Source organism: Podarcis cretensis (genome assembly GCF_951804945.1).
Source record: "Podarcis cretensis genome assembly, chromosome: 1".
Taxonomy (NCBI): Eukaryota; Metazoa; Chordata; class Lepidosauria; order Squamata; family Lacertidae; genus Podarcis; species Podarcis cretensis.
Genome location: NC_137170.1, coordinates 138,123,114 through 138,144,591, shown reverse-complemented (window position 1 = coordinate 138,144,591; position 21,478 = coordinate 138,123,114). Strand labels below are relative to the sequence as shown.

General features: G+C 44.4%; 1 protein-coding gene across 3 annotated transcripts in view; it reads left to right on the top strand.

Annotated features, from left to right (window-relative positions):
• Nucleotides 1–21,478, top strand: part of VWC2L (von Willebrand factor C domain containing 2 like) — a 125,695-nt gene that overhangs the window by 102,677 nt on the left and 1,540 nt on the right. The window lies entirely within an intron of this gene.

Below are 21,478 nucleotides of genomic sequence, written 5' to 3'. Positions count from 1 at the left end.
GTGCCAACTTGAATTGGGGGGGGGGCAGGTAAGCCCCACCCTCCATAGTTGATCACATGATGATCACACACACTATTTGAATAACAGTGCCCATAAATATTTTATTGGGGCAGCCAAAGACCCCTCAGACCCTATGAGTTGGCTCAAATGTGTGGAGAACTGTTTTGTTATGAGTTTGTGGGTGCCTTGACTCCCCTAAATTCCTGGATGCCCGTTACCAGCTTCGTCATGAGAATATTGTGAGGGACTTTGTCAAAAGCCTTACTGAAATCAAGATACACCAGGTCCACAGCATTCCCCCTGATTCCCCAAGCTTGTAACTCCATCAAAAAAATTGTTTGGCATGACTTGTTTTTTTGAGAAATCCATGCTGGGTTTTAGTAATCACAGCATCTTTTTCTAAGTGCTCACAGACCGACTGTTGAATAATCCGTTCTAGGACCTTCCCTGGTATCAATGTCAAACTCACCGGTCAGTAGTTATGGTACCTGGGTCTTCCTTTTTCCCCTTTGTGAAGATGGGGACAACATTTGCCCACCTCCAGTCTGTTTCATTTCTTTGCTGAAGTTCCACAGAAATGCTCCACTCAGGGAGCATTTTGGTTCTCAGTACCATCACAGGAAGGGATAATGGGCTTGTTACAACAGAATCATAGTATCAGGATAGTAGAATTGGAAGGGACCCCAAGAGGCATCTAGTCCAGCCCCCTGCAATGCAGGAATCCTGCCCACAGCTGCCCCTGGATGGACTCAAACTACCAACCTTCTGGCTAGCAGCCAGGCACACTCACCCATTGTTTTCCACTCCTATGATGGATATTGCCTTGCTGCTTTTATCCGATATGTGAATATTCTAATTCCCTAGGTTTTTTTGTTTCTGTTTTAATTCTGTTTTATGTTTATGTGCATGTGTTAGCCACCCTGGGAATAGAATAATAAATAAATAATGATGATGATGATGAAGGGCATCATTTTATTCACCGTCACTATCATTAGACCTGTTACCTGTCCTTCAACAGCAGGTTCCAGAGTGAGTTGCAACAATTTTAAATTAAAAACAGTTAAAGCAGATTGCGATCACAGGACTACACATCTGAAAGCACATCTCTCATGTGTCAAAGGCCAGGGCAAGGATCAAGGTATTGTTCTGCCTGCAGGGAAAGCCAGGACTGTGCATCCCCCATGGGCAGTTGGCTCTGACACACTTGAAGACAGCAAGCTAGCCTGGATGTTTGGTTACTAGATGTGGTACAAGGCAGGCCACATGGCTCACACAGTTGTTTATTCTCAAGCCCTCACTATCTACCACCTGAGGCAACAGCTTCACTCTGCCTAACGGCAGTAGGGCTGGCAAGACATTTAGCTGCCTGAAGCAGAGTCCAAATGACCCCACTCGCATCCCAGCTAGGGCCAACCATTTCACAAGTCAGTCTGCACCATCCCAATACTAGCTCCTGTCTTCATCTGTATCCACATATCCTCACAGACACTGTCTGCTTCAAGGCAGGACCGATTCTGGGCATGATAGAACTTTTTAAAACAGACTGTGCCCCAAATGAAGTCAGCATGTTGTTTATGGTCCACCACTTTTCTTTGCCTCCAAGCCTTTGCTACAGTTTTGCTTGCCACCACTGAGGACCCATTTGCAAATAGCCTTGGTTGCCATGAGTAAGGTTGGCAAAGTCGTTGGCTGTAGGGAGAGTGTGTTAAGTATAGTGATTTAATTTACTGAATTTGGGAATACTTAAATGCATTGCTAGGGACGCGGGTGGCGCTGTGGGTAAAACCTCAGTGCCTAGGACTTGCCGATCGTATGGTCAGCGGTTCGAATCCCCGCGGCGGGGTGAGCTCCTGTCTTTCGGTCCCAGCTAGGAGTTTGAAAGCACCCTTAAGTGCAAGTAGATAAATAGGTACCGCTTTATAGCGGGAAGGTAAACGACGTTTCCGTGTGCTGCGCTGGTGCCGGCTCGCCAGAGCAGCTTCGTCACGCTGGCCACGTGACCCGGAAGTGTCTGCGGACAGCGCTGGCTCCCGACCTCTTAAGTGAGATGAGCACACAACCCTAGAGTCGGACACGACTGGCCCATACGGGCAGGGGTACCTTTACGTAAATGCATTGCTGTGTGTTTAATTCTGGAATGTTCCCCAGTAACTCTTGTGAGATTGGTTCATTTTGGTTACATGGGAGGTGTCTTGATTACATTTTTCATTTTGTTTTGTGTGTGAGTGACTGTATCTCTGTGAACACTGAAGAAGAGTTAGTGTTAGAGAACTCTCTCTCAACACAATAGAGGAGAGGAGTGCTAATGTTTCTGTGCAAATGTGTGTGACAGAAAGAAGTACGGAAGTTGATGTTCTCCCAAAGAAGCAGTCAGGAGAAGTCTGCTGGAAGGAGAAAGTGGAAACTTCTCTGAAGGAACTGCACGGCCTCTCTGGGTAATGTCCAGAAGGCTGAGTGCAAGTACTGAAAGAGAGAAAGACAAAACATTTGTTTGAATGTTTCAGGAAGAAGCTGTAATCTAAGGAAAACTAAGCCCATACTTGGATGTGAATGTAAACACTTTGCATACATTCTTCTTTAGATATATTTTCTGCAAGTAAAAGCTTCTTGAATATTTTAACAAGGATTTGGACTTTGTTTTAATTTCAAGGAAAGCTTTGGCTTCCTAGGTGCAATTTAGCTACTCTGGCAACAGAGTGGCTGTGCTGTTCAGCTCTTAGGTACATTCTTTGGATATTGTTTACTTTGCTGGGTGTTCCAGTAAGCATGCAATGCCTTTCTGGCTGCTGCATTGTATTATTCATGACTGAGTAAATTATACATGACTCTTCAACATATTATTAGCAATATGATGGACACGTCCAAAACACTGTATAATAAACCATGGGATTATCCGCTAGCTACCGAAGCAGGCTCAAAAATATTTGCATGATCAAATAACCTGGCTCTTTGCAAAACAATAAGATGGATCACCTTCACACCCTCCTTCTGAGTTTCCAGAGGCTACTGCTGCTGCTGAAAACAGAATGCTGGAATAGACAGCCCTTTGGTCAGATCTACCTAGACTGCTTACATTTCTCCATTACAGTTTTATATATAGATGCACATCTCTTCCCAGGGCAGAACTTCAGAGATTTTGTATGCTTATGAATGTGCATACTTGTTCTTAGCCATACCGTAATGCTGGAATTAGGGATGGGGAAGAGGGAGATTTGCATATTTCAGGCCCATGTCAATTTCACATGTTCACGTTTATAAGTCTGTTCTGTTCTGTTCCATGTCCACATTATGCAGATTTTTAAAAACCTGCATAAAAGTGTTGTGTCTTGAGAAAGTATTCAGACAAGAGTTATCTGGGAGGCTGAGATTGAGAAGGAGAAGTTGTGAGGATAAAGTCTCCTTTGGTCTCATGTCAGTCAGGAGGGGAGAGATCTTCTGGAAAGAGAAGACTCCCAGGCCAGTTAAGGCGCGTGTGGGGATCCCCTGGGCCTGTTACAGTGCCTGAAGTACCTCAGGAGTATCACTGATCAAAGGTTGGGAGACAGACAGAAAGTACCACCTTGTTTAAGAACCAAAGTATTAAGCTGTAACACCTATGCAACAACTAAGTTAAGGAACTAAGAATTTACCATCTAGTCTATAAACCTGTAACGTCAAACTGAGAATAACTGAATTAAGCAACTGACATTTAAAAGAAGCTGTGTGTTTACTACTTTGTTTAGAAGCCTGTACATCCACTAGATTTAGTATAATTATTAATAAGCAGGGGGGGGGGGAGAGGAGTTCTGGCGCCTCTTTTTCTAGAAAAAAAAGCCCTATTAACTGTTTCCTGAAAGAACATTATCTCCTGACACAGCCTTTGTTTTATCAGCTTTGTTCTTACTTGTTCCACTTCTGCCTGAGTCTCCAAGGATCTAAGTTTACCCTCACACAAAAACCAAAAGATAAGCCGTGGTGGTTATATATAGAGTCTACATAGGTGGGATCCGCCACAGTTAGTAGCTAGAGAGGGGGATCTTCAACATTTTGGTAACACTACACCATCATATCACTAATAGTTATGTTTGAGGAACAAAGAAACAAAACAGGTGAATACAAACAACTCAGCTGCAGGAAATCCCTTTGCTTCCAGGAATGGGGTCAAAGCCACATCAAGGCCCAGGCTGTGATGCTTTTACTAATGCTCAAAAGTGATTTATTCCATAAGAACTCCCGGGGCTAATTCTTAACTCTGCAATGTACTATTCAATGCTGAGGGCATCACCCTGATTTTCTAATGTGTTTACTCTTTGATTTCCTTTATACCAGAATTCAATCCAACACCCAAGGTCAGGTTCTGTACTGGTGGAGCCCTTGGGCAAACACATTGATTTCTATAGGCTTTCCTGAGATTTGTAAGAGTGGGATGTTTAACCTGCCAATGCGTTTAGGATTTGTCATGGCATTTGGCATGCGACCGCTTAAATGTGAGCAATGCCAGCACAATGCCATATGCTCAGTGCTCTAAAGACAATTAAGCCACATGCTTTTGCTTCCAGCTTGCTTTCACACATAGTCCTTCCAAGATGCCATAGCAATCTGACAATTTACTCTGCATCTCACTGAAACCCTAACAGGGATTGGGACTGACTCATATTTTACTTTGAAAGAAGCGTTAGTGTCAACAAAATAGGCTTGTTCTAGCACAATTGCCCTCAATTATGGTGCTTGCTCTGGGCTCATGAAAGGAAAGTAGAATACTTTAATTGTGGTATTTTAAAATGTTATTTTAGCAATGTGAGTGTCATGTGGCTTTGATTAGGTTGGCTTGCATATGCAATATTTTGATGGTCACAGAGACTGTTATTTGAAGTTCCAGACTTCAAAGCAGACATTAGCTGGACTATACAAGGTCTGCCCAGGGGTAGATTTCAACACACACACACCCCAAATTGAATCCATTGCTTTTGGTCAAAAGTGTAAATCCACCTTAGCTCCCTTTACAGCTAAGTGAGTTGTATTTTAGTGCAGCACACACCATGGAATCATTTTTCGCTTAAACTTTTCACAGAAATCCAGAGTCAAGATGGATGATACATTTCACACATCTTGGTGTGTTTTTTTAATGAAAAGCTGCCAATTTATCCCATACAGCATATATGCCACTGAATAAGACCATAAAACTGAAACACGTGTGGCAGTTACAACTATTGGTCTTCATCATACTTTGTATGCTGGGTGTTTTCATGTTGCCTGGCTCGCCAAATTGTTATAAGAAAAAACTGCTCCTTTTCCCTTATGTGGTACCCAAGAGTCCATATAGAGTCCTTTTTTAGGTTCTCTATTGGTAGGAGAAAATAACAGGGGCCAACCAGAGAATATTGAGAAGCAAAGCAGCTAGTAAGCCTGATCTTTATTAAAGCTGTTGCAACAGGGTGCTCCCTCCCCCCACATGTGGGAGAGAGGAGGAGGACCCAGGACAAAGGAGTGCAAGCCCTTAGATAGACTTCTGCACTGCCCACCCTGGAGCCCAAGACCACCCCTCCATATATCATACATATATCATACATATACCCCTCCATATATCATACAGAAGGGGCGGACAACAGAAATCTGAGTGCGTTGTTTTTATCCTGTCTGCCAGGTTACCTGATTGGATTACTTGGGCATCCTGGCCACTCTTTTGTTGTGATAACTACTCAATTCCTGTATCCAGGTTACAGGCTTGCCCTCTTCATATCTTTCTCATTTCCTCCCTCTTTGCAGAAAAACATTTGAGGTGAGTTTGAGAGAAACAAAATGGTTTCAGGACTTTTTCCTGTACTGTTTTCAGACATGTGGTGTATACGGTTTTGACCTTAAAATTCTTATAACAGATATCATTTTACTGAATAACATGCTGAAAGTGTTTTTTTTATATTTTAAACTTGTTTTCAGTTTTCTTTCTTTTTTAAATACATGCTTATATATTCTCTGTATGATAGTAAAGTATCTTGTATTACATTCTTTTTCCAGACCTTCATATTACTTCCCAGTGTTCTTCATTCCCTGACCCCCACCTTTCCCTCTGTTTTGGACAGTTCAAATTCTATGTATATTTTCAGGCTGAACCTAAAATCTGCTCTGGTGATTTTCTATTGCCAGCCCTGAGCTTTGATTATTCTGACTTCAATGCAAGGAAGAAGCTCTCCTGCCTTACTTTGAATGGCACTCTCCCCCCCTCCCCAGTCCATGCTAATCCTCCACTAGATTGTATAGAAATCCAGGCAGGTCTTGCTCCCTGGTGTATTAAGAAAACAAGACCTGCAGTGGGTCTCTGTGGAAGCCTGTTTGTTTGCCTCAGTGGAATAATACATAGGCTTTTAATTCAATAAAATGTCTTCAGTGGATGCAAACTACCCCATTGTGTTACCAACATATACAGCTTCTTCTTCAATAATGCCATTATTTGAATGCACACTGATTATTGACAGAGCTAGAAATAGCATTGTGATGGTTTATTTGAGACTTTGTTGAGTAAAAAAAAAGGAGCAAAAAAAAAAAAGTAACAGGGAGGCTTCCTTTGGCAGTACAAAATTAAATAGATTATGGTTGTCTTTCTGTTTCAGTCTTAGGGCAACTTTGACCCCTGCCTGTAAGATCAGGCCAGCTTTTATTTATTTAAGTTTAGCTGTAGCATGCTCTCTCTCACACACACCCCCCCACTCCTTCTCTCGGTTTTCCTACACTCTGCTCTGCATTACATCCACTGTCAGAGGCAGTATGCTGGGAATAAGAAGTAGAGAGGCTGCTGTTGTATTCATATCCTCCTTGTGAATTTCCCATATGCAACTGGTGGACCAATGAGAGAAAGGAGATGAGCCTTTGACCAGCAGGGTCAGGGCAAGATCCAGTTCTGAGTCACAATCCACTAGCTGAAGACAGTGGAGTCTCCTCAAAGCAGGAATTTGGATCCTACCATGCTAGTGGTTTCTTGGAGCAGATACCAATTTTTACTTAACACAAAGAATACTGGGATTTATACTTGGTGAAAGTCCCAGGAGACTTCTACCTACTGTATTCAACCGAACCATAGTGGCAGTGACACGAGCTTTGCAGCTGGAATGTTCAGAACACCTTTACTCTCTAAAGTGGTCAGGGATCAGGATCAGACTTGCAGGCCAAATTGGACAGGAAGGAAGGTGTAACCACCCATCTGTCAATCATATATCATTATTATGCCATCATGCAATTGACAAGAGGGCAGACCCCGCCCACCTAACAACCTATCACCCATTGCGGCTGCAGAAAAGTGAGAAAGAAGCTCTCTCTGGCGCTTTGCTTGGAAACCCCTCTGGCTTCCTTCTCTCCCATTGTAGTGGAGTGAAGCTTTTTCCTCTCCTTCAACCCTGACAAAGCAGAGGAAGAAAGCTTCTCCTGCATCCCTGTGGCAGAAGGGAAAGAAGGAAAGCTTTTCCACGTCCCCACCTCTACCTCTATTAAATTCCCAAATATTGGGGGCTTGAGAGACTTGGAAAAGCCTTTGCAAGTCTCCTCAATTCCCACTTTAAGTTCATCAGGGATTTGAAGGGAGGAGGGAAGGAGACTTGCAAAGACTTTTCCAAATCCCGCCCCCACTCCCGTGTCTCCAGTGTCCAGAACTTAATGGGGAAGGTGGAAGATGTGAAAAGGGCTTTAAGATGGCCTTTGAGCACACAGGAGCTCATGAGCTGTATTAAAGCCTTGGCAGGGGAACGGGACCCTCTTTGAATTGGCTCCCACGTGAAAGCTGCTTCAAAGAGTGCTTTTGCATGGGGCTTTAATCACCACTCAAGGGACGCGGGTGGCGCTGTGGGTTAAACCACAGAGCCTAGGACTTGCTGATCGAAAGGTCAGCGGTTCGAATCCCTGCGACGGGGTGAGCTCCCGTTGCTCGGTCCCAGCTCCTGCCCACCTAGCGGTTCGAAAACACCTCAAAGTGCGAGTAGATAAATAGGGACCGTTCTCCAGTGGGAAGGTAAACGGCGTTTCCGTGTGCTGCACTGGTGCTGGCTCGCCAGCTGCGGCTTAGTCATGCTGGCCACTTGACCCGGAAGCTGTCTTCAGACAAGCGCCGGCTCCCAGCCTCTTGAGCGAGATGAGCGCGCAACCCCAGAGTCGGTCACGACTGGACCTGTTGGTCAGGGGTACCTTTACCTTTTTTTAATCACCTCTCATCAAATGAGTGGGGATGAAATCCTGATGCCTTGGCTGTGTGATCTTGTTTCTGTCTGGGAACAATATCCAGCCGTCAATGGGGAATCTCTTGTTTAAATTTTGCCCCAAAGTGATTTCTGTAAGATGAAGTCATTCAAGTGCCCATAGCTGTGCCTTGTAGTTGCAGATAGTGTGCCTCCATTGAATGTAAAGTTATTACCAGTCAGGACTTGGGTAGATAAAGTAATGATAACCTCTGCTGGAATATTTTTAGAACTTCCGTTGCAATTTTCAGTAACATGGCATAACTTATGAGCATACTGTGTCCAAAAGGCCAGAATGTGCAATCCAAAAAATATGCATCGTGTTCAGGGAAATGTGCATGGCAGTGAAGAAAAGTCTGTATTGAAATATCCGTATAATTAACAATAATTGCTCCCATTAACTGGGGTTATTCTGTGAACCCTAATAAATTCACTGACATGAACAACAGACACCATTTGCCTGTTCTTCCTCTTAGATCAGCTGCTGCAGTTACATCCTCTTTGGCTCTAGAAATGATTAGTTTATCAAGGTTGCTTCCTGAAAGGATTCATGGGGGACATAGTTCTTGCTATGATGGCCCCAAATAATATGATACTTGTTATCATGGCATAATTTATATCAGAGAAATGTCTCCCAGAAATAGTTCATTCAAGCTTTAATATATTTATATATTAGTAATAAACCAAATCATTCCCAAATCAGACATAGACTGCTTCAGATCTGTGTGGTTCTGACAGTTGAAGAAACCTCTTGCAAGAGCAGAAGCTTCCTTATTCATTTCAGTGGTGGAGACAGATCAGAGCACTCAATGGTTAAGTCCTTCAAGTCAAAGTGAGTGCAGAAGCCCAGGCACAACAGGAGTCTCTGGATCAGAGTGAAAATGTTTGAAGTTGAATACATCTTACAAGGTAGTTTGTAACCTACTGGTAGATCTCTGAGTGATTTGCAGTAGATGAGCAAAGGTTTCTGACTCCTAAATGTTTAATAATGGCAACAACAAAATGACTCTCCCTCACCTAATAAACAATGTATGTCAATACATATCATAATACCCATGCAATACAAATAATTAAAATGACTGTGTAAGTACAATTCATAATAATGAGCAATGAATGGAAATAAATAATCCCTAATAGTACATAATGCATAATGAATACATACTAAGCAGCAATGTCAAATTATACACAATATCACCCCAGCAATTAACTCTACAAAATGCAAAGTTTCACAACATACAGTGCCACCCACTTATCTTGGGTGCAACTACAAAACATAATACCCATCCATCAACAGCAGCCACTCCTCCAAGGAACAGCACAATTCCACATTAAATCCCAACATGCTACATTTTCCATTTCTGCTTCTGGATTGGCCACTTCATAGGTATTTGGAAAGGGTTGCCAATAATTGCACAGCTGCAGGCACTGAGAACTGCCAGTACTTTGGGAACAAAGAAGTGAGGGCAATGGTTGTCATTGCTGGCTTAATCTTTTCATTTTATATATTCAGTGTTTGGATTCTTGCTGCCACTATTGACCCTGGCAGACCCTCTCCTGGCTTGCAGGTTTGGATACAGAGCAGTGTTGGCAGCTAAATATAGAAATGTCCACTGGATGGTCAAGGCTGGCTTGGCAACCTGATAGACCTAGTGCTGATTGAACGGATAAATTTTGGGAAGCTGGAAGCCTTTAAGGAGGTTTGATCTTTAAGTGAAACTTTGGCTCCATTGAGAGTGGTCCCCTGCTTCAGATCTCCTAGAACCCTCCCATTTTCTCCTCAATCTATTTTATAGCCCATTGATTTTTAAAAATATATTTATCATTACCTTCATCTACCTTTAATTTAGGTCATGGCTTCATGGATGAGAGGGGAGGGGAAAGAAGTTGCATAGCCCCAGTTCTAGTGTGACATTCCTTAACTATCACAGCAAATTGACTAGGGGTGGCTAGTTATGCATTACCAAAAAATAAAAACTACCTCACAAAAAAAAGACAAAAGAGGAGAGCAATCTGCATATGATCATTTATACGCATAGGTGCACATTTAGAACCAGCCAGGTAGCAGATGTGCTTTTTCAGTCTGCTGACCAGGTGCTGCTAAGTGTTGGTGGCAATCTCTTTTTTTAAAAAAATAAACCAAACATTTTATTTTCAAAGTTTTTATAATCACAATAATTCATCATTTCAATACTTCTCCAAATATAAAACAAAATGGACTTCCCCACCCCGGATTCCAATCCCCCCGCAAAAAAATTCATGCATCTAATTGTATCTCCAATATCATTATTTTCTCTAATTTATCTTAATTCCAATTATATAATTGCATAAATGTTATATCAAACCTGCTAGCGTTTTAATATAGTTTGGTCTTTCAAATAGTCTATAAATTTCTTCCATTCCAACTCAAACTTTTTCTAATCTTGATCTCTGATCTTCGAGGTCCTCTTTGCCATTTCAGCATAGTCCATCATCTTAATTATCCATTCTTGTTTAGTTGGTTTCTTCTCCTGTTTCCAGTTCTGGGCGAGCAATATTCTTGCAGCTGTTGTCACATACATAAATAATGTTTTTAACTCCATTGGAATTCCCTTCCCTGTTATTCCAAGTAAAAAGGCCTCTGGGTTGTTGTTTTTTTGCAAAGGTTATCCTAAACATATTTTTCAATTCATTGTATATCATTTCCCAGAAGTCTTTTACTTTTCTACAGGTCCACCACATATGGTAGAAGGTACCTTCCTTTCCCTTACATTTCCAACAGATATTTGATACACTTTTATACATTTTTGCTAATTTCATTGGACACAAATAACATCACTACATTATCTTCCTGTAATGTGTTGATGGCAAGCTCAAAGCCCCGAAGCTCCCTTTTTTAGAATACCTCATCTTTAAGCCAGACTTGGACCAGACAGGCCTGCCTTCTGTGAACCAGGACACATGGCCACTGTAGAGTGGACAATGCCATAGTGATGTAGTGGGGGGCGCACAGGGGTGGTTGTCCCTGGTGCAAAATACCCGGAGCTGCCTCAGTGCAGCTGCATGCTTCTATCGCTGGGCTCCTTTGAAAACAGGTTCTCTGTGTGAACCAGGAAATGACCTCTCCAGACAATGGAACAACTCCAATTTTCTTATCTATGCAGCTGTGATCTCCTGCATGTTGTGGGTGCTGTTAGGCCATTGAATGAGCATGTGTATGCCAACTCCCTCCCATCCACCCCCCCCCCCCGCCCGTTTGGCTCTGGGTGCTGGCAACCCGTTCTACACCGCTGCAGTGCCAGGCAGGAGAAAACACAACTACAGAAACAAGGGGTTGGGGGAGAGAGTAGATGGTAGAATAAAAGAAAACATTGGGACATGTGTCCATTTTTCTGGCAAGGTTGGAGGCCCCAGGCCTAGCCCTTTGCCCCTTTTTTGCATTCTGTTTAATCACTGGGCTCCAGTCCTTAAAATATATGCCTCAGGCAGTATGCCAATTGATTGCTATGTACCACCCTCCCTGATTCTGCTGTGTCAAATGTCCGTCTCCATCCAGATCACGACAGAAGCTTGGCGGGCCTGGAATACTGTCTCATCTGGCCCCCACAACATTCGGTGCCAGAGACATGGCCAAAGGCCTCCTTGGGTAGTGAGGCTTTGCTGCAGAGAGGCAGGCAACGGGCACAAAGGCAGGCAGCGCCAGTATATGCCCGGCAGAGGTTTCCCTCAGCCTCTTGTCACAGAATGGAGGGGGTGGGGAAGAGAAACAAGATCCCAGCTTCCTCCCTTTATTCCTTTTGGCATAGTTAAATGGAGGCCAATGCAGCAAATCACAGTTTTAAGTGCCAAGAGAACTCTTCAACTGTGTGTGGGAGTCTGAGCAATATTGAATTTTCCAATAAAATAATTAACAGCCTGCCTGAGGGCAACCACAGAAAATACAGTCTCCTCCTCTTCTGTCCCCTATTTTCCGTCTTCATGTGATCTCCAGAGGAATCTTTTTGTTCTTAGATTTAATGAAAAGGATTTTTCTCAGTATCCCAGGGACGAGTGAGCTGGCTGAGTAGCTGTTGCCCGAGACCCCCACACATGACAGCTGGAACCTTACTACAGCCTCCTTTTGTTGGCAATCTGGCAAGCAATCAGGATGCCTCTCATTAAAGTGGCACAGGTAATTGGCTTGGCTGCTCGCAGAGCAACTACAAACAGTTATTGCCTTTCCTAGATTATTTGACCCAAGGCATTTAAAAGCGGGAGATGTGTCTGCCTAATCAGAATGGCATCGCAGCACTGCAGCAAGGGCCCATTTCTCACTGAGGTAGAAAATCTGTGCCTGAGCTGAACCAGTTCAGAGTGCAGATGGGAACTCGCAGGACTGAAGGCTCCACCTTACAAAACACAAATCATATAGAAAACGGTAGTATGTCAGAGGAAAGGTTTCTAGCTGAGTTTTCCCCTTGGCATACTAGTTTTCTAGGGGCAGAGAACTGTGTACAGTCTGTGGTGGTTTATCACCTCACCAAAAATTAGCCCAGTATTCTGGGCTAAGCACAGAATTACAGTGCTACCTCGGGTTAAGAACTTAATTCGTTCCAGAGGTCCATTCTTAACCTGAAACTGTTCTTAACCTGAGGGACCACTTTAGCTAATTGGGCCTCCCGCCGCTGCCGCCCGATTTCTGTTCTCATCCTGAGGTAAAGTTCTTAACCCGAGGTACTATTTCTGGGTTAGCAGAGTCTGTAACCTGAAGCATCTGTAACCTGAGATACCACAGTACAGGTCATTTTTAACCTAGTCTGCTGGTGCAAGGGGGAGGGGAATTGTTTTCAGCATTGCCTCATTGCAATCCCGCTGGAGGCTGCATGCTGTTAGTGGCTGCAGAGAAAAGGTAATCACAGTTACTCCACACTCTCACATATCCATGTACGCACCAAGCACTCAAGCCACCCCCCTGTCCAGCATGCACTCAGGGGCATCATTGGAGTGAGATCTGGACTGGCACTCTGCCCTTCGTGACCCCAGGCTCAGGGTCAAGGAGGGCTACTTTTGGCTCAGTTCCATTAACTTTAGTCCTAGGAATACATTATTCATACCCTTGACACCAAGTCTTCTTTTAACAACCACACACTGTGCACACTCATCTCTCTTCAAAAAGCCCACCACACATCCTGTCTTATGCAATTGGGATATTTACTTGTGTGGGTGTACCAATTGCGTAGGCCCAACATATGAGGAGGAACTTGTATGTTGACCTTTTAATACAGACACCCACACACAGTGTGTGGTTGATAAAAATAGAAGTTCTGACATCGGGGGCAGGGCTGAAAGTGCAGCCTACACATGAGTAATGCTTCCCTGGGACTCCACTAAAGATTCAACCAGTCCCTCTTGGTATATTATCAGATGCTTAATCCCAGCTTTTTCTTGATGTATCTTGAGCTTGGCAGAGAGAGGGGGAGGCATGCAAAATTTGTAACAATAGGCAGAAGACAGAGTGCTGAGCAAAATGGTTGCTGCCACTTGGACAGGAACTGATGGATATGTGCAAAGCAGCCCAGAAAGATGGTTTGACAGTTACCCGGGGATGTCTTACTCACACAGTTTTATTGTGGGTGGGCTGTAAAAGCCAATACAAATGGGAACAAAATTTATTGTGCTGCTTATAAGCAAAGCAGAAGGCATCGTTTTAATGTGAACAATATCTAGCAGCCATCCATTATCTTGGCTGACAGCAATCTAAATTGCATTGAGGTAGTTAAAACTGGCAACTTCAGACTTGGGGCCTGCGGTAGGGGTTTCTTTTTCTTTTTCTTTTTTAAAAAACCTGGGCTCTTGTAGAAGTGCACTAATAAAGCCCATGGTGATCATAAAGTTAATGAGATGAAAGAAATGGGTTTCCAATGCTATAAAATGTAAATGCCTCTGGCGTGGAAAGCAGACCACAGTCAGCCCACCCCATTCACAAAAGTACATGAGAGAGGCACACAGAGGCCAGTGAGTATGACCAAGCTAAACACAGCTTTGGATCTGCTTCCCCATTAAACAGACTGGCACCTCTAATTTAGGCTCATCTACAATTTAGACAGAGCAGATGGGAACTATTTGCCTGTAATAGTTTCCATTTACAGGTGAGGATTCTGAGCAGAAAATAGAGGGGGCTAAGTGTGAAATCCATCATCATTTCCTTTGCCTTTGGTCCAGAAAAGCAAGAAGAGGAATGTAAACAACTCTCCCTAGTGTAAATACATTTCCAAAATGTAAATGAGAAAGGAATTGGACTTCTGCAACTGCTTCAGAGACAGGGCCTATCTTCTCAGAAAGTAGAATCATAGAATCATAGAGTTGGAAGAGACCACAAGGGCCATCGAGTCCAACCCCCTGCCAAGCAGGAAACACCATCAGAGCACTCCTGACATATGGTTGTCAAGCCTCTACTTAAATACCTCCAAAGAAGGAGACTCCACCACACTCCTTGGTGGTGAGTAGTCTCAAATGGGAAGGGTTTTTTCAAACATATGGCTATGGGGTGAACCTATGAATCTCTATGTAATCACACTGCAGAAGACAGAATATGGCTTCTAACAATGAGTTTGTACAGCACTCCCAAAATTTTATTCATTTTTTATTTGTTTCTTTGCCTTTGTGCCATATCAGATATGCCAAAACGACAGCACAATCGTCCAGTATGGATACTCCTGGAGCAGCTGAAATGGCACTTGCGGGGTCTGGACCTACAAGTTGGTCTTGCCTGGACCTTCAAGTTAGTCTTCCACCTGCCTCCCCATGAGTCACACCCTTGGTCCCTCCTGCTCATTATGATTGGTGGGCACCAGCCAGGGCCACAGGTGCCACCCTCCAGCTGCTTACCCATCTCCAGTGAGAGATGAATATCACCCACGATCTGGTTGGCACTTCGATTAGACCAGAGAAAGGGGGAGTCAGTAGGGTACAGATTTAAATCGCTGGAGAACAGCAGTTAAATGATCCGCCAGGTTTCGGTCTGTGCCCCTAGTCATAAATAAAATAGCATTGCCCAAACTCCTACTTTTGATTCCCTTGTATTTGTTGTGGTATTAACGGAGGCACAGTGCAATTATGTACACGTGAGTCTGAGATTAACATAGCATGCATGTATATAAACATCTGGGCCATTGTTTTTAGTAAGACTTTTATGAGCATGAGAGACAAATTCCTGCTGACTTAGAAGTGGTTTGGTTTTTGATATTTTCTCATAAATAAATGGAGTCGAGAGAGGGGAAAGATAATAAGCAGATTAGAGAAATCTCTTTTATAAAATAAAAATCCATAATAAATCTTGTTTGGAGTATGAATAAATCATTTCTGCCATACATAATTCATTGTTCTCAAATAACAAGCGCAGGAACCAAGGAAGGAAGGAGGCACTTTCAGGGACTATATTCCACCCCCACCCCCACCCCGCTTGCAGCTCTAAAGAGATTTTGGGAGAGCTGTGCCCTTTTCCATCACCAGAGAGTTTGACCCCACCTCTCTCACTGTAGTAGGCAAGCACTTCTATAGGAGTGCAATCACTGTAAATTGCCAGTATGTGTCATGTTCATTATTAGATTTCTCCTCCTAAAACCATTTGGAGAAAAGAAACTTTATTCACATAATATACAGAGAGAATTTGGAGGAAGACCACACAAAAGGGAAGCTAGACTTCTCCTATACTGTAAATCATAATTCTGCAACTGAAAGCTGAGATTCTGCAACTAGAATGAATGGCAAAAGTAGGATGTACTTCCTGCTCTCTTTTCCTCTCTCCTGCCAAATTGAGTGAAAATTAAAATCTGCGGAATATATAGACTGCTGAGGCCTGGAAGAATAGATAGGAAGGCAGTAGAGGGTGCAAACAGAGAGTTTGACAGTCTGCAACTTGTACACAGAGAAAATGAGAAAGGGGGGGGGGAGGTGCTAAAAGAAGCCCTACCCTAAGCTTTGGTTTTTGTGCTTTTCCATATGATTTTCCTCTGCTTGGTTTGTTTTCTCTACAATGATAGGACCTAGAAATCTGTTTTTTATATTTTAAAAAGTGGTAAGATGTCCCATGAATGCTGTGGACTGACTTTACATTCATGATCATCCTGCAGCTCCTTCAGTTCCACTCTCACCAGCCATGCCGTTAATAACTGGTCCAGGATCACAGTAAAGATGCTGGCCATACACATTTGAAAGAAAAGTTCAGAAACTGCACCCCTCCAACACATATTGGGTCATACTCAACTAATTTGTTGTGCCAGCAGAAACCAGTACAATGAGTCTTGCTAGTGCAATAGCCTTCCCCCCCCCACTCCTTGCTTGTGACCTCTGCACCCTTCCAGAACATTGTGGGGGGGGAGAGATTTCTTCTTCTTCTTCTTCTTCTTCTTCTTCTTCTTCTTCTTCTCAACCTGAAAGTGTTGCTGTGCAATGCCAGGTCAATGATTCATAAGACCACTGCCATCCATGACTTGATCATGGATGGAGAACTTGACCTGGCATGTGTAACAGAGACTTGGTTGAATGAAGCAGATGGGCCTGTCCTGGATGCTGCTTGTCCACCAGGTTTCTCTTATGCACAGCAACCCAGGCCTTGTGGGCGGGCAGGGGGGGTTGCAGTGATTTTTAGGAAGTCATTAGTTTGCACCAGGCGTCCTATTGGGAAGACCCAATTTTCCGAGTGCATGTTCTGGAAGTTGGGCAATAGGGGCAGTACAGGATTCCTTTTGGTGTACCGACCTCCCTGCTGCACCAAGGATTCCCTGCCCGAGCTGCTTCAGGTCGTGGCGGATGTTCTCCTGGAGACACCTAGCTTGGTTGTCCTAGGGGATTTTAACATCCATGCCGACACGACCTTACAAGGGGCTGCTCGGGACTTCGTGGAAAGCATGGCCTCCATGGGGCTGTCCCTGAATAAGTCTGGCCCAACCCATAGCTGCGGACATGCCTTGGACCTGGTGTTTACCTCTATGGATGTTGGTGATCTGACACTAAGTAAAAGTGAAACGAAAGAAGTGCCATGGTCAGATCACTTCCTGGTGCAACGGGACTTCTCTGCGACCCATCCCCTCTGCAGGGAGGTGGGACCGATTCGGATGGTCCGCCCCCGCCACTTAATGGATCCAAATGGTTTCCAGAGAGTGGTAGGGGATGCTCTATCCCATGTTGATGGCCTTTCAGCCGATTCCCTGGTGGCCCGCTGGAATGTGGAGTTAACCAGGGCTATTGACTGTTTGGCTCCGAAGCGCCCTCTCCGATTGCATGGAGCCCGGAGAGCCCCGTGGTTTTCCACGGATCTGAGGGCAATGAAACAATCGTTGAAACGGCTAGAGCGCCGGTGGCGGATAACTCATTCCGAATCTGACCGGACACAGGTTAGAGCTCAACGTCGAGCCTACAAGTGGCGATAGCGACGGCGAAGAAGACTTTCTTCACCGCCTCTATTGCATCTGCAGAAAACAGCAGCAGGAGACTCTTTCAGGTGGTTCACAATTTAGCAGAACCACCAGTATGGGCCACATGATCTTCTGCAATGATTTTGCAAAGTTTTTTTGCAGATAAAATTGCTCAGATTCGGGAAGAGGTAGACTGCACCATGGGAGCAGGGCCGGGGCGGGAGAGTGCTAGAGTCCTGTCTAGTTAAAGTTGCATGGGATCAATTCCAATCTGTTACCTCCGAGGATGTGGACAGGCTGCTTGGACGAGTGAAGCCAACCACCTGTCTCCTGGATCCTTGCCCATCCTGGCTTATAAAAGCTAGCCGGGAAGGACTGGCCGATGGGCTTCGTGGGGTGGTGAATGCTTCCCTCCGTGAGGGAGCCTTCCCAGACCCGCTGAAAGAGGCGGTTATTAAACCGCTTCTTAAAAAACCATCTTTAGATGCGGCCACGATGGCCAATTATCGCCCAGTCTCAAACCTTCCATTCTTGGGCAAGGTGATTGAGCGAGCGGTTGCCGAACAACTCCAGGCACGCCTGGAAGAAGCGGACCATTTGGATCCCTTCCAGTCGGGATTCAGGCCTCATCATGGGACTGAAACTGCCTTGGTCGCACTGGTTGATGATCTCCGGCGGGCTAGGGACAAAGGTGAGAGCTGTTTCCTAGTTCTGCTGGATCTCTCAGCGGCGTTTGATACCATCGACCATTACATCCTTCTGGACCGTCTTGAGGGGCTGGGAGCTGGGGGCACATACAGTGGTTCCGCTCCTTCCTCCTGGGCCATGTTCAGAAAGTGGTGGTGGGGGATGAGTGTTCAGACCCCTGGGCTCTCACTTGTGGGGTGCCTCAGGGTTCTGTCCTCTCCCCCATGCTTTTCAACATTTACATGCAGCCACTGGGAGAGATCATCAGGAGGTTTGGGCTGGGTGTTCATCAGTATGCAGATGATACCCAGCTCTACCTCCCTTTTAAATCAGAACCAGTGAAGGCGGTGAAGGTCCTGTGTGAGTGTCTGGAAGTGGTTGGAGGATGGATGACGGCTAACAGATTGAGGTTGAATCCTGACAAGACAGAAGTACTGTTTTTGGGGGACAGGAGGCGGGCAGGTGTGGAGGATTCCCTGGTCCTGAATGGGGTAACTGTGCCCCTGAAGGACCAGGTGCGCAGCCTGGGAGTCATTTTGGACTCACAGCTGTCCATGGAGGCACAGGTCAAATCTGTATCCAGGGCAGCTGTTTACCAGCTCCATCTGGTACGTAGGCTGAGACCCTATCTGCCTGCAGACTGTCTCGCCAGAGTGGTACATGCTCTGGTTATCTCCCGCTTGGACTACTGCAATGCGCTCTACGTGGGGCTACCTTTGAAGGTGACCCGGAAACTACAACTAATCCAGAATGCGGCAGCTAGACTGGTGACTGGGAGCGGCCGCCGAGACCATATAACACCGGTCTTGAAAGACCTACATTGGCTCCCAGTACGTTTCCGAGCACAATTCAAAGTGTTGGTGCTGACCTTTAAAGCCCTAAATGGCCTCGGTCCAGTATATCTGAAGGAGCGTCTCCTCCCCCATCGTTCTGCCCGGACACTGAGGTCCAGCTCCGAGGGCCTTCTGGCGGTTCCCTCACTGCAAGAGGCCAAGTTGCAGGGAACCAGGCAGAGGGCCTTCTCGGTAGTGGCGCCCACCCTGTGGAATGCCCTCCCATCAGATGTCAAAGCGATAAACAACTACCTGACATTCAGAAGACATCTGAAGGCAGCCCTGCTCAGGGAAGTTTTTAATATGTGACATTTTAGTGTATTTTTCATCTTTGTTGGAAGCCGCCCAGAGTGGCTGGGGAAACCCAGCCAGATGGGCAGGGTACAAATAAATAATAATAATAATAATAATAATAATAATAATAATAATTATTATTATTATTATTATTATTATTATTATTTCTTGAATTTGTATATTGTTCTTCATCCATAGCTCTCAGGGTGGTTCACAAACTAAAATTACAAAATAAAAACCACAAAATACATAGTGGGGAAAAACAGCAAACCAATACTCTCCCCTCCCACATCACACTTAAAAGAGCATTTGATGTTAATCAGCCAAAGAGCTGATTGAAGAGGAACATTTTCACCAGGCGCCTAAGGGTGTCTAATGAAGGTGCCAGCCAAAGCTCCCAAGGGAGAGCATTTCACAAATGGGGAGCCACTGCAGAAAAGGTCCATTTATGTGTTGCCACCCTCAAGACCTCTCATGGAGGAGGCACACAAAGAAGGGACTCAGAGGATTATCTCCGGGTCCAGAGACTGTTCCATTTGGCCAGCATAAACACTTGTGCTAGTGGAAAAATCACCTTAGCGTTTCATCAAACACCATCCTTTTTCAATGACAAAGTGATGGGAAATGTTGTGGTCTCTGTAATGTCCCACTTCCTGCTTGCCAGCATTTCATGATAGCCTTGTTCATAAGAAGTAACCAGGAACCCATAGTTCTAGACCTGCTCCTCATCATTTTGTTTTCTGCTGCGCCACTCTTTCGCCATACTCTGTTTGCAATCAAGGAAGGCGTACATCATGGGTAGGCAAACTAAGGCCTGGGGGCCAGATCCAGCCCAATCGCCTTCTATTTTTTTTTTTTTTTTTATAATAATTTTTATTAATTTTCCACACATAAAATAAAGAACAGTGTAACAAAATATAACTTCATACTCATCGGTTCATAGCCTTTTTTTCTTTGACTTCCCCATACCTCCCCATCCCTGCATCCTTGTTTAATAATTCTTTAGCAACCCTTAAGTCCATTGTCTTAGTTCCTTTTCGTAAATATTTCTTAAGTTTTTTTGTTTACTGCTGCAATTCTTTACTTCTTACCCCCTGACATCTTAACATTCCTCAATTTTACAATTATTTTTAAGATATATTTTGAAATTCTTCCAGTCCTCTTCCACTGTCTCTTTCCCCTGGTCCCGGATTCTGCCCGTCATCTCAGCCAGTCCCATAAAGTCAATCACCTTTGTTTGCCATTCTTCCAGAGTAGGTAGTTCTTGCGTCTTCCAATACTTTGCCAGTAGAATTCTTGCTGCTGTAGTGGCATACATAAAGAAAGTCCTATCCTTCCTTAACACCACTTGGCCCACCATGCCCAAGAGGAAAGCCTCTGGTTTCTTAGGAAAAGTCCACTTAAGGACCTTCTTAACTGCCCAATCGCCTTCTAAATCCAGCCCGTGGATGGTCCTGGAATCAGTGTGTTTTTACATGAGTAGAATGTGTCCTTTTATTTAAAATGCATCTCCGGGTTATTGGTGGGGCTTGCCTGGTGTTTTTACATGAGTAGAATGTGTGCTTATTTAAAATGCATCTCTGGGTTATTTGTGGGGCATAGGAATTCGTTCATTTTTTTCTGTTCAAAATATAGTCTGGCCCACCTCATGGTCTGAGGGACAGTGGACCGGCCCACAGCTGAAAAAGGTTGCTGACCCCTGGAGTACATGCTCCATTAGCAGCTGTGGAAATGTGTCTGTGATGAAGCATCCTCTTTTCTCATTCATGCATTTGGACCCTGATCGAAACCATATGGTCTGGGGTCTACTTAGATGCCAGCTCAGCAGTCTTTTTTCTGATTTTCTACTGTTTGTCAACACACTGTTTATATTGGTACATGGAACCTTTCCACTGTTCCCTGCTTCCATAGGTGTTGGATCATGAGTAAAGTAGATAGAGTATTAGGTTTAGAAAGAGATGTTTGCACTGTAATTATGACCAATGCCTTTTTTCTAGAAAAATAGATGCCGGTACTCACCGTGAAGTTGTTACAGTATGTGCCACACTTTTTAACAACAACAAAAAGGGGTTCCAGTACTACGTGTCCTTGAGTA